This window comes from Triturus cristatus, chromosome 8 (genome assembly GCF_964204655.1).
Source record: "Triturus cristatus chromosome 8, aTriCri1.1, whole genome shotgun sequence".
NCBI lineage: Eukaryota > Metazoa > Chordata > Amphibia > Caudata > Salamandridae > Triturus > Triturus cristatus.
Genome location: NC_140591.1, coordinates 389,140,638 through 389,154,925, shown reverse-complemented (window position 1 = coordinate 389,154,925; position 14,288 = coordinate 389,140,638).

Genomic DNA, 14,288 nt, shown 5'->3' with positions numbered 1-14,288 from the left:
TTCTAAACTTACTGAAACCAGGCATCGTTATTTCACTGGCCTCTTTACAAACATCAAGGGGTTAATCAACCAACACAGCACAAATGTACTCACCCCTCGGCTTCGGCTTTTGCAAGAGCCGAATCAAAAAATCAAAAACAAGGGGGCGTGGCCAAGAGAGCCATCATGGCGGACGCAGCCTGCTAGAGCTCCGTCCCGCCGATACATAATCCGAAGATTTATCCTGCCTTCCCCCGCCTGCTTTCGTCCCAGAAGATCCGAGGGTGCAGCGGAGGGTAGCGGAGGTCCTCCGGTGATATTTCGGGGCCTCGGAGTGTACGGGGAACCGGAGATCGCGAGGCCACGAGTAGCGGCCCGTACGGAGCGGTGAAGCCGGGGCCTCGAGTTTGGAGTGGCCAGGACTGGCTGCGACAGAGGCGTCATGCCGGGGCCACAGAATCCTGGTCAGGTGGGCACGGAGCGCTGTAGGAAGTGGCGGAGCTCATCCGGCGGGACATCCGTGCCCTGAGACGTGCTGGGGGCCGCCGATAACGGAGCTGCTGAGTGAGGCCCTAGCGACACACAGAAGCTGGGGCCTTGAGGCTGGCCCGGACCGGCTGCGACGGAGGAGAACTACAGGGGCCACAGAATCCTGCTCCGGTGGCTGAGGAGCGCGCTGGGGGGTGCCAGAGCGGAGATCGTCCGACGGGGCCCTAGTGACCTGGACTGTGCGAGGGGCTGCCACGACATTGCAGTGTGGGCCCCAGCTGCTGACGGGAGCTCCACACGCAGGCATAGCTGGCCGGGGCCGCATGAGTGACGCGCCGATCGAGTGCAGCGGCAGAGCAAAGCCTACGCACGGTGGCGACGCCGGGTCCCGCGTGGCCGGGGGCCGAGTCCAACACGGAGGCAAGGTGACTGAGGAGACAGGGCTAGCCACCGTAGCTGTGGGGTACGTGGATCTTTGAGGCCTGACTGGCGACGGCGTGATTAAAGTGGCGCGAGCGCCCCCGGAGGGGCCGGACCCGAGGGCCCAGTAGGCGCCGTGGGTGCAGATCCGACACGAGACCCCTGGAGGACGGAGACCATCGCAGAGCAAGTAAGGAGGTGGCAGGGGCGCTGTGGGGTGTGGTCGCTGGAAAGCTCACGGACCACCCCAGGTGATTAGAGACAGTCTCATACCTACGGCAAGGCAAGGGGCGCTCGGCGACCAGATCGGGTCGCGGCGGGAGGGGGAGAGCCGCTAATATCTGGCCCTGAATTCGAGACTGGACTGCGTGGCCCCCGAGGTTGGGGTGCATTGCCATAAGGACACGGATCCTGTGCGTAGGGCCAAGGCCCGGGATACCAGTGGCCAGCCTGGGGGCGGCGTGGGTCTGGGTCTAGCTGCAGAGGCGGTGGCCGGAAGAGACAAACAAGCAGGGTGATCGCCATGACGAGAGGTGCGGGGGGCGGCGGACCGTCTAAGCACGGGCCCATTGATAAGTACATGGGGCCGAGTGGGGGAACAGGAGCGGCCAGTGGTCATCAAGATGCGGTACCGGACAATGCGGCCCTGATGGCTGCCATAACACAATCGAGAGACACACTGGAGGCGAAAATAGGAGTGGTGGGGTCAGATGTCACTCTACTGAGACAGGATTTGAGGAACGCAGTGGCCCGCATAACAGAGGCGGAGACCCGCATCTCCGGAGCGGAGGATGATATTGCGACTCTCAAACGCAAAGTAGCCAGCCTCGAGAGCACCCAGAGGGGCCTGGCCCTTCGGGCAGAGGATGCGGAAGGGCGGGCCCGACGGAATAACCTGCGGTTCGTGGGGCTCCCAGAGGGCTGTGAGAAGGGCAGCATGGAGGGTTTCCTCACGCAATGGCTATAGAGCTGGCTCCCCCCGACCTCCCTCTCTAAGTGCTTTGTGATCGAAAGGGCACACAGGGCCCTACTGCAGAAGCCACCGGTGGGGGCCCGCCCTCGACCAGTGATAGCAAAGCTATTGAACTTTCATGACCGAGATACCATCCTGCGAGAGGCCAGAACTAAGGAGCCGCTTTTCTACGAGAATCACCGCATTATGATTTTTCCGGATTACACGAGGCTAGTGCAGCAACAGCGACAGTCCTTCGCAGCAGCCAAGGCGCGCCTGAGAGACCTTAAACTCCCCTATGCGTTGCTATACCCGGCTCGCCTGCGGGTGGTGTTTCAGTCCCGCACTCAATTCTTTGATACGCCGGAGGAAGTATTCCGCTGGACAGATGAAACGGTGTCGGTACGGGTGCCGGCCCAGCCGGGGTTGAACTCTTCCGAGGCGCAGGGTGGGCCGCGGAAATCGGCGGCGCAGAAGGCCCGGCAAAAGAGCAACAGGAGGTCCCGGTCTCGGCAGCGATCGGAGTCAGGCAGCTCCCGAGGGTCAAAGTCTGGTGCTCCAGGCGGCAGTGTAGCAGATCCGTGAGAGCCACCCTGGGCGCACCAAGAGCTGACTATTATCCCATAACATGTACTATCACCAGGGCATTGAGTGGGGATCGTAGGACACGGGTGGGTCCGGGTGGGTTGGGAGGAGTAGTGGTTGATGTCCCAAGGCGATAGACAGGGGGCGAGGAGCGGGGGAGGAGGGAAATGGCGGGTAGGTCTCCCTCAGTGAGCTGGGTGAGGGGAGTTGAGGGAGTTGGGGATTGTTAGCGGGGGATCCATTGGTGTGTATGGTCTTGGGCTCCACGTTAGGAGTATCAAACCTGCAATACCGCGACAGGTACTTCAATGGTTTGGAAGTATAGGGTGGGGGTTCTGGGGGGGGAGGGGAGGGGGAGCGGCTGGGGAGTTGGGGAACTTTAGACGGGGTAGGAGGGGCATCGCATGGTTCACGGGGAGGGCACACAGACATGGAAGGGGCCACACCACGGCCCGCAGAGACGACCTACACAATTGATGTTCCCTGATGGCGGGCTCAGAAGAAAGGTCGACGGGACCTAGTAGATCCCTTCGAGTGCTCAGCTGGAATGTGCGGGGGGTCCTGGACAAGATAAAAAGGGGTGCAGTCCTGCGATTCGCTAAAAGAATGGGAGCTGATGTCCTTATGCTACAAGAGACCCACCTACTGGGCACAAAGGTATTATGCATACAGCGCTTCGGTTATTGGCAAGTCTTCCATGGGGGTTTTACTAGGGGCTCTAGGGGAGTGGCGGTGTTAGTGCACCGCAGGGTCCCTTACGTTCATTCCAGGCAATGGATAGACCAGCAGGGCCGCTATGTGTTCATTAGCGGGACGTTGGGGGGGAAGCACTGATTCTGGGGAGTGTATACGCGCCGCCTCCCTTGCAGGGGTCCTTCGTGGAGAAATTGTTTGGAGTATGGGCAGAGGTGCCTGAGGGGCTGGCGATTGTAGGGGGGGACTGGAATGACGTGATGAATCGCGGGCAGGACAGGTCCCGCCACAGTGGCACGTCGGAGGGGACAGTTTCCACTAAATTGCATGACATGGTACGGGGTATGGGCTTGGTTGATACGTGGCGCTACCTCCATGGGAATATGCGAGAATACACATACCTCTCGGCTGTCCACCATTCATTCTCGCGCCTTGATTACCTCTTTGTTCCAAGCGGGATGTCGCATAGAGTGCAGGCGGCGGACATCCTACAGAGGGGCCTGTCGGATCACTCCCCCGTCGCGGTTACAGTCAGCTTAGATGGGCGGCGGCAGCCGCTGCGGTGGCGTATGTCCACGTGGCACCTACAACAGCCAGATTATCAAGAACATATGGGGGAGGCCGTCGCGAATTTTCTGTCAGAGAATGTGGGGTCGGTCACCGATGCCGCGATGCTGTGGGAAGCTATGAAACCTACACTGCGGGGCGTGGATATAGCTTGGTGTGCGACTGCCCGAAGAAAGCGTAGGGAGACCATGGTAAGGGCGGCGGCGGAAATTGAGGAATTAGAGCGCAGGGGTGGGGAAGACGAGGGGACCCCGGAGGTGGAACGACTACTACTAGCGCAGCAGGCCTATGCCTCCTTCCAGATGGAGGAGGCGAAACAGATCTGGCTCGCAACGCGGAGCAGGATCTATCAGTGGGGGGATAAGTCGAGCGCAATGCTGCACCGGCTATGCCAGGGTATACTGCATCCCCAGGCGTTGCCGGGGATATTAGACGCGACGGGGACCCCGGTTACGGACCCGGCGATACTAGCGAAGAGCTTCGCTACATACTACGCGGAACTGTATACCCCCCATGAATGCCTGTCGGTGGATGTGGTGGATAAATTCCTGGCGGACTTCCCACCCCGGGCAGTGTCAGACGAGACGCGGGAATGATTAGAGCTCCCCCTGACAGCAGAGGAGTTGGGCACGGCGCTGGGCGAGTTGAATACGGGGCGCGCCCCGGGTTCAAATGGCTTCCCTAGCGAATTCTACAAGAGGTACCACTTGCAGCTGGGAGTTCACTACAAGGCGGTTGTAGAGGAGGCTAGAGAGACAGGAGTTCTCCCTCCGGACTGGCGACATGCGGAGGTGGTGGTCTTTCAGAAGCCTGGCCGGCCGCCAGAACAGCACACCTCATATCGCCCGATATCATTGCTCAATGTGGAGGCCAAGGTCCTGGCGAAGGCTTTGGCCAACCGGCTGCTGCCCCATGTAACGGATCTCATTCACCCAGATCAGGCCGGATTCATGCCCGGCAGGGCCACCCGACATAACATTCGCCGGGCACATGTGGCGATGGCGGCGGCCAAGAAAGTGGGAGAGTCGGCGGCCCTTCTCTTGGCCGATATGGATAGGGCGTTCGACTCCCTAAGCTGGATCTACTTATTTGCGTTGCTGCCCCGCCTTAATTTGGGCCCTCACTTTCTGGCCTATGTTCGCCTCTTATATACGGATCTGACGGCCTCAGTGCGGGTGGCAGGGGCGGTCTCTTATCGGTTTGCGATTGAGCGGGGCACTAGACAGGGCTGCCCCCTATCGCCATATCTGTTCGCGCTGGCCATGGAGCCCCTTGCCGCATGGGTGCGAGTGGACGCACAGCTACGGGGATTTGAATGGCCTGGGGGACCATCGGATAGAATTGCACTGTACGCAGATGATGTGCTATTCTTTATTACAGATCTTGATCGGTCTGGACCGCGCATCAGGCGGATCTTGCAAATTTTCGGGGAAACCTCTGGGCTATATCTAAACCCGCGCAAGTCTACGCTGTGGGTGTTGGGGGGCCGCGGGGTACCTGGAACCTGGGCGTCTGATCTGCAGATAGCGGTCGACGGGATTAAATATCTGGGAGTATTCCTGTCGATTGCGCCAGAGCTGTCGTGGGAACGGAATGTGCTGCCGGTCTGGAGGCGAGTCAAGGCGGATATCCAGACGTGGACTCGTATGCCGCTGACAATATTTGGCAGGTCCGCCATCTTTAAGATGGTTGCCCTACCCAGACTGCTGTATCAACTGCAGAATCACCCCTACCCAATTCCACCCGCATGGTTTCGGCAGGTTGACTCAGAATTGGGTCGGTTCCTTTGGGCCGGCGGTACGGTCCGGGTGGCGCTCCGTACATGTTTCTTGTCCACCTACTGCGGTGGCTTGGCGACCTCGGATATACTATCCTACTATCAGGCCTCTCATCTTCCGGTCCTTAACGAGTGGTGGTATGGGGACAGAAGGGACCCGGCCTATGCCCGGGAGCGCTGTCTCATGGAACCCCACTCGCTACATACGATACTCTACGCGGCGCCGATACGAGGGGCGCTTCCCCCCGGGACGCAGACGGTCTTTCGGATTTAAAGGCAGGCCCTGCGTCGTATGGGATGGTGGAATACCCTAACTGGGGAAACTCCCCTCTGGGGCAATGGACGCTTGCCGGAGCTGGCGGCTCTGCGGGGATTCACGGGTTGGGATAACATTGGAATATCATCGCTGGGCGACGTACTGTCGGGAGTTACGCTAAAATCGTTCCAGGAATTAAGCCAGGAGTATGACATGCCACGAACCCAGTTTTTCCGATACCTGCAGTTTCGCCACGCCATTGCCCCGTACTTGGAGGGTCTGGAGTCCGTGCCGGAGTTCAGCCCCTTGGAGGCGAGGGTGTTTATGGGTAACCTGGAAACCCAAAAAATTTCACGCATTTACCAGTCGCTGGTTGTTCATTGCTCCCCCTCGCTACAGAAATTACGGGATGCGTGGGTAAGGGATGTGGGAGATCTAGACGAGGATGACTGGAGGGAAGCGTTAGCGGCCCCTAGGGAGGCGGCCATTGCAATGCGGCTGCGTCTCATTCAATTCAAGTACCTGCACCGCACATACTATACTAGACAGCGGCTGTGGCGGGCGGGTCTGATCGCCTCCCCAGATTGTCTTCGATGTGGATCGGAAGTTGGGACACTTCTACACACGGTGTGGAGCTGTGGGTCCTTACCTCGCTTCTGGAAAGGGGTATGGGATAGCCTGTCGGAATTCCTGGGATGGGAGCTCCCTCGTACGCCAAGGTTGGGACTCCTGCACGTCATGGAGGGGATTGGGGGCAATGTCCATAAGCGACACTTGCTGCTACTAGGTCTTACCCTGGCCAAGAGAGACATTGCACAGGCCTGGAAGAACCCGCGGCCCCCTTCGGTGCTAGCCTGGAAAAGGGGACTTGATTTTTGTATGGGCATGGAGCAACCGATCTTCGTAGCTCGGGGATGCCCGCGTAAACATTTTAAAATCTGGCAGCGGTGGGCAGACTTCAGAGGCATTTGGTTGGAGCCGCCAGGGGACCAAGACCCAGGGCAGGAATTCTGAGGAGACAGGGCAGGCCAGGAACACGCCATGTTACGGATGGGGGCCGAAGGATGGGAGGGGGGACTGTAACAGTGACCATGCGATGGGGGGGGTGGGAACCGGGAGGAGGGGGCAGGGGGTTGGGAGGGGGAGAGGAGGGTGGGGGGATAGTTTAGGTTTGAAAGTAGGTGTAGTATGTTCTTCGTTTAACAGTAAAACAAAATGGATTGTGCTGTTGTTATTGTGATACATCTGCCTGGCTGACGTACCTGGAGGTCAGGGCTCAGCAACTGTAATGCAATCATTTAATAAAATTTGTTTTTAAAAAAAAAAAATCAAAAACAAAGAAGTGGGAGCTACCCACTATTACTTAACCAAATGTTCTCTCACGCCAACAGAGGTCCGTCTAACGTCTCGCAATACCAGTCATTTCCAAAGGGGGCCAAGGCAAGGCGGCAGTCAGGGCAGCAGTCACAAGCAGCCGTTGGAAAGGAGAAGCCGCGCTGCAAAGACCTTCGGTCCACTTGCGACATGCAGGGGTCGATCACGTGGTGCACTTCCTCTGGAATTTCCTTGCGGGGCTCCTCACGACCCTCGGGCTCGACCGCTACCTCTGAAGCCGCCTCACAGAGGGCACCAATTGAAGAACCGGGCCTTTAAGGGCCTGGCGGCGCAGGGCATGCCTGAAATCTCCGAGTTCACCTGCCTTGTTGTACAGAGACACGGAATACTCTGTTAGCGTAGAAAACCAAATTTATTAGCTGCAGCTATGCACAGTTTTCCTAGAAGTACATCAGTGGTGGGTTCTCAGGAAACTGCCACTTTACTCCGTGGCTCACAGTCTTTTATAACCTTATACACCCAAAGAAAAACACTCCCCATGCACCAAATATTAGCCAATAGGAAAACATTCAAAACTAAGGGTGGGCGTAGTGGGCGTAGTGGGCGTAGTGGGGCTACGTGAAGCAGTGCGTAGTGTGCCCAAATCTACGCACACTACGCGCTCCGCGTAGACCCACTATGCGCCACCCGCCTCCCACCCGCCCTCCTTTTAAAACATACCCTGAATTTATAATAAATAAAAGTAAAGACACTTACCTGAAGCGCGGCGTCTCCGGGGCTCCCTCTTCCTGGTTTCCAACTTCTTGCGAGAAATGCGCATGCACGGACGCCCGCCCATGCGCATTTCTTGCGAGAAATGCGCATGCGCGGACGTCCGCGCATTTGTCAGAAGAAGTTGGAAACCAGGAAGAGGGAGCCCCGGAGACGCCGCGCTATAGGTAAGTGTCTATACTTTTATTTATTTTACATTCAGGGTATGTTTTAAAAGGAGGGCGGGCGGGAGGCGGGTGGTGGGCGGCAGGCAGCTACGCTTCGCCCTGGCGTGTGCGTAGCGCTGCCTGCTTCGTCTACTTCGAAAACTGCGAAGCAGGCAGCGCTACATACACTACGTGGGCGAAGCGTAGTGTCACGCCAAGGGTTATTCAAAACAAGGCACCATGTAAACAGAACATCCCCCTTGAGTCGTGTTCTTGCCCAACCCCATAAGTCAATCAATGACAGCACCTATAGGTCAATCAGTAATGGCAGGACGTGTTTGTGTGCTTCAAAGGACGACTTGCAAAATAAGATAATGCAGAGAAAGAATACCGATGGCCAACAGATAGTTGGGACAAGGATTAGTCAGTCTAGACAAGGATTAGTCAGTCTGGCTAGTTCCTGGAATTGGCTTCACAACAAGGAAGGGGGGTTATTTGACACGTAGCAGTACAAAGGGCAGAAACACTTCGTTCGCCGAGCTGCCTGAGTGAGGGCAACATAAAATAGCGACGGAATACAAAATGGAGTCGAAACTAAATTACCTCATGTACATTCTAGCATTTTCAGAAATTGCTTGTTTAGTTTCCTGTTGTAATGATGCGACAATGCCATTTTGTGCTACTGTTTTGGATTCTATATTGGTTTCACTATACTGGGTCATTCTTTTTGAATGCATTGCATTTGTCTTGAGGAAGTGGCTCCCTATTTCTCTGATATTAGCTATTCGTTCTCCACTTTTTTTTTTTTTTGTCCTCATTCATAAATAAATGAGTTGTCTTAAAGCGGTCCACGGCACTTTCCTGGGTCCAAACAGAGAGGAAACACTGCCTTGTGAAGCCCTTATCACCTCAAGAACTCCTGGAATAACTGACCACAAGACTCCTGGGGTTAGGACAGGAAGGAGCGTAATCTCCTTCCCTGGATGTAACCTCCATCCCTTAACCACACTTATTTCATAATCATTGGACTTTTATTTTTAGGAAGTTGAAGTATCAAGATTATTAACCCAGTCCTCCCAGGCCCCCCCAAATCTAGTTATTTTCCTTGACAAACAGCCCAAGACGAATTTGTGGACTCTTTTAACAGAAGCAGCCCACTCTAAAAATAGTGGAGGATTTGAGGATACCCATTTTAAACAAATGTCTCTTCTAGCCAGAAGAATTAAGACACATAGAAGTGAGGCTTGAAGTTTAGAGAGCTTACAACTAATACTCTCCTCAGGCCAAAACCCAAAGATAACCAAAACCAAGCTTACCTTGATTTCTTGCCCAAATACTTCTGAGATCATCTTACCCAAGTGGTGCCAGAAGCCCTGGATCTGGGGACACTGCTGAAACATGTGCACGTCATCCGCACTCCCCGAAGAACACTTCAAGCAGACCTTTACACCTCCACCTCCTAGCTTGGCAAGCTTCTTTGGGGTCCAATACGCTCTATGAAGTGTAAACAAATAGTTTCTCCTCAATGGGGTGGTTTTAACAACACTCCATAAAGTGCACATTGATACTTGCCACAGGGATGTAATGTCGCTGGAAGGCATGTCACTTTTCCAGGGCTCCTCCATAGGCATTAACGGGGGTTCTCCTTTCACTAAAAGCCAGTACCATTTAGATACTTCTTTGCGTTGATTAAGTGGGTCTAATAACATGTTCTAAAATTCCTCGTTCCCAGGTCCATCTTTGCCCAAGTTTACAGTCCAGCTCAGTAATTGATCAAATTTAAATCTGGACAGCCTTTGAGTCGTACGATTACTTAGGAAGCCCCATGAGAGTAGATTATTATTTTGCAGTAATTGACCCCATTTCTCAAGGCCTTCTTCCAGAAGTGGGGTTGACAACCAATCCTTAAGGCACTCTGGACTGCCCGAAGAGTTCCAAATAGGAGCACTTGAACAGTAATAAGGGATTCTGAGCATCTTCCTCAACAGGTACCATAATTCACAAGCAGAACTCAAAACCTTTAATTTAACTTTTTAAAAGTATTTGGGATGCCCAAATTTAAAAAGGAGCCCATCTCCACCCTGGGGGACATTTTTGGACATAGCTAAGAGGAAGGTGGAAAGCAGGAGGAGTCAAAGAAAATACATCTCACATTTTTTAAACAAGAAGCCCAACAATGGAGATCAGGGCTAGCTATACCCCCATCCAGCTTTGAACATCTTTAGTTTCCTCCACACAATCCTGACCCCTTTATTGGACCAGAAAAAGCTATTTATATCACTTTGTATTTCTTTTAATGTTTTAGGGCTGAATAGGAAAGGAATTGCATACAATTTTTTGGGGGGCAATATTGACATTTTGGCGAGGTTGGAACGACCAAAAATTGACAGTGGGAGATTGCCCCATAATCTTAATAAGGTTCCTGTCTCTTTTCCTTTTAACTCAAGGTTGACCTGGGCCAATGTGTTAATGTCCTGCATGATTTGTATACCCAAGTATCTAATTTGCTGTTTAACTAATGGGGAGTTTGGTTGCAAATTCCAAGACATCATTTTGGTTTTCTGTGAGTTAATTGAATACCCGGAAATCCTCCCAAAATCCATCAAAAGCTGCTCCAACCTTGGCAGGATGTTTGGGCTTTCCCTTGTAAAAATCATCAAGTCATCTGCATAAAGGGCTATTTTTTTTTGCCCACACCTCATACTAAAATGGAGCAAAAATTTCACTAGCCGTAATGTTGCAAGCCAGAGGTTCAATATAGAGATCGAAAAGTAGTGGAGAAAGAGGACATCCCTGTCTAGTCCCTCGCCACAGCCTGACTAGATTAGTGAGATTTCCATTAACTACTATCCTTGCTGTGGGAGTTTTATAAATATTACTGATGGCCTTTAGAAAATTATCTCCTAGCCCAAAAGAGTGAGTTATATGAAGTAGACATGGCCAACTCCCCCTGTCAAAGGCTTTGGCCGCATCAAATGCAAAGATAGTAAGGGGTAGCTTGTTAACTGAAGCAATGTCAATCGCACCTATCAGATCATGAGTTAAGTCATGGCGCTGACGACCCCTAATGAACCCCTTCTGCTCAGGATGGGCCAAATATCCCATTCAGCAGGGTGATGGTCCTTTACGACTCACATTTTTTTTGGTCTTTATTAGGCTTCAGAATTAGAGTGACCGCTGCCTCATCCCAGGAATTGGGGATTAGAGTGTTACTGGAGAAAATGCTATTGAATAGTTTTCACAGAATAGGAGCAAGTATCTCACTAAGAACAGTATAGAACTAATTGGGAATAGCGTCCAGCCCTGCTGCTCTACCTCTTTTTATATGTTTCATTGTAGCCTTTATTTCTTCTAGAAAAATATTTTCATTCAACTGTTGGGCCTGATCTCCAGACAAAGAGGGTAGAGTTGTTCTCTCCAGTTCTTAATTTGAGAGTCAGAAACCACTTCATCTTCTGTATATAGTGCTTGGAAAAAAGACTCAAATGCTTTTTCTATTTTAGCATTATCTGACATGACCTCCCCTGAATCTATATTGAGAATCACCTTAATTATGTTCCATGTTTGATTAGTACGAGATTTCCAGGCAAGGAGTTTCCCGCACCCTTCTCCGTATTATTAATTAGCTAGTTTGCTAGCCTCCCATCTCCTCCTAATGATATTATCTAAGTAGTCCGCCACAGCCTGTCTCTTAGCTATAACCTCAATATTTTCCTCTCGCTGCTCTGCATTATCTTGAATAAAGGCTTGATTATTCATCGCTCTGGCAATATCTACTTCCAGTGACTTTAACATTTCTTTAGTTTCTTTATGTTTTTTGGCCGATAAACTCATCACTCTGTCTCGGCTTCTGATATATGCCTTATAGGCATCCCATATTACCTGTAGGGGGGACAAGAGGCCATTCATTAAAAAATAAAGACAGGGTATCACTCTTTAATTCTTCAATTACTGAGGCATCAGAAAGAAAGACTCTTACAAAAGTCCATCTTCCTATTGCCAAATGTCATGTTATTTGCAATTCCATCAGCACCGCTGAATGATCTGAAAGGTGTTCTGGAATATGTGTTACTGGCCTAACACTATTTGTCAGCCTGGTATCTATTAAAAAGAAATCAATTCTAGAGTGGTGACCATGATTTTATTATGGAATGTATAACTTAAAGGGCCACTTGCACCTCCATGTTTTATTCTCCAAATATCTATGAGTCCTAGATCATTTCTCAAGACTCTAATAAAAGAGCCCATTTTAGTGGATACTAATCCCGGACCAATTGGCCTATCAAGTGAGGGATTAAGAGGATATTAAAATCAACGTCCATAATAACCGGCAGGTTAGATTGCATTAGATGGCTATGGATGTTTTTTAAAGATGAATCGTTGTCTATGTTTGGTCCATAGAACCCCACTAAGAACACCCAATAATTCTAAATCTTAATATCAGCAATAATCCATTGTCCTTTGCTATCTAGCTTAAAGGACCCAAGTGTTACTTTAGCCGCTTTTTTAAAAATAAAGGCAACTCCTTTTGTACAACATGTATGGGTGGTATGAAGAGAGCCATCAATCCATTTCTGTTTGGATACAACTGCCTCCCATTCATCACTAGTAAGATGTGTTTCCTGTAATATAATAATGTAATAGTTTGATTGGCGTCAGGTACTGGAGGATTCTCATTTGTCTACTCACTACTCTAAGCCCATTAACATTCCATGTTAAAATTCTAGTTGGATTCAATTCAGGCATTAGAACGCTCTATTCCAGCATCTTTATCTGCCAAAAAGTAACTCGGTCACAGCCCAACCCAATCTTATTTACAACTTCCTTTAAAGTGGCAATAATATGAGGACTTTTGTTTAATATGCTCCCCACCCAGTGAAATATAAACACATGGTCTGCTTCTCGTGTATCCCCCCCACCCCCAAGGGAACCCTCCCAAATGGTATCTCTACCTTCTATTGCTTCCCGGGATAGGACTCTGGGTTTTTGGTGCGTAGGTAGGACACACCTAGGCCACTAAGATCAGCTTCCCCGCTTCCTTGTATATGAATGAATGTGCCAGTGAAAGAGGGCTAGTTATTGTCTGAAAGTTCCAGTGTGTCACACTGATGGTGGATTCTGGAGGTTTCCCACATGAATTCAGCCACACTGGTCTGTGGCAGAAAGCAAGAGATTTCATGCACTTTCTATCTCCTTTATTTCAGTGGCATGGATGCTTGAAAATCAGGATATATAACACTCTTTTTTTCTGAAGACACCTTTGTACTTGTATCAAGTATGTATGCTTCATGGTGAACTAGTATCCCAAGACCTTGCTCGCAAAATGTTGGTTTGATTGAGCTATCCTCTTGCTTCCAACAAATAATATTGTGCAGGGCTTAATATGCATGATATGTATTCTGAATGTGGTTTCCTCTTGTCATCCATGGGTATGAACTAGTCCAAGAGACATCCTACTATATACTTTTCCCAGTATTAGTGAAACTATTTTTAACGCGGTAGGGACAGCAAATGTCTCTTCAACAGTGTAGGGGATGCTGCCCTTTCTGGGTCTCAATGATCAAGCAGGAGCATCTCTTTTACAGGAGACCATAGACAATGCTCAAGGCCTTTTTGCACATGGCGCAAACCTGCTCACATGATGGCAGGTTTATTTACAGAAAAATAAGAACATAGAATTGGACCAGTATTGCAAAAATTCAGAGAATACAATGACCAATCAAAAGGCCACCAGGGTAAAAGAATAAGATGCAGAGGTAGATACAGAGGCAAAAGAGCAGCCTCCCAACTCCCACCAGGGATCACATGATTCAGCTGCAACGAGCCCGGCCATTGGTGCGACACCTGCCTTCTCCAAATCCTCCAGGGACCTGCCATGGGAGGTCGCCACAACAGTGTATCCAGACAGCCCCCTCACACTTCTAGTGCTTCTAATAACTAAACAGAACAAGAGAGTGAGGAACAAAGTATACAATGGTTGATTATATTTTTTCCAGCTTTAGATAGAGAGAACAAATGTGGAGGAGGGTGATTAGTTGTAAACTGAAATTATTAAAGCCCTGAAGTTCAAATTAGTGACACAAGTTGTGGGAGTTGCAACAGGCACAAAACAAACTGAGCAGCCCTCTACCGAGCACGTGATACCCTGTGCTGCTAAATGCCTTTATATTAGCTATGTAAGAGGAGGTTAATTTCCCCACTAATGCTCACCACAGGCTCTGGGCATTGCTCCAAACACAAAGTTAAAGATTGTTGCAATATCTCTTGACAGGACAAATAGAAGTGTACTGTATGAACAGTGGACATGATAGTTCAGTG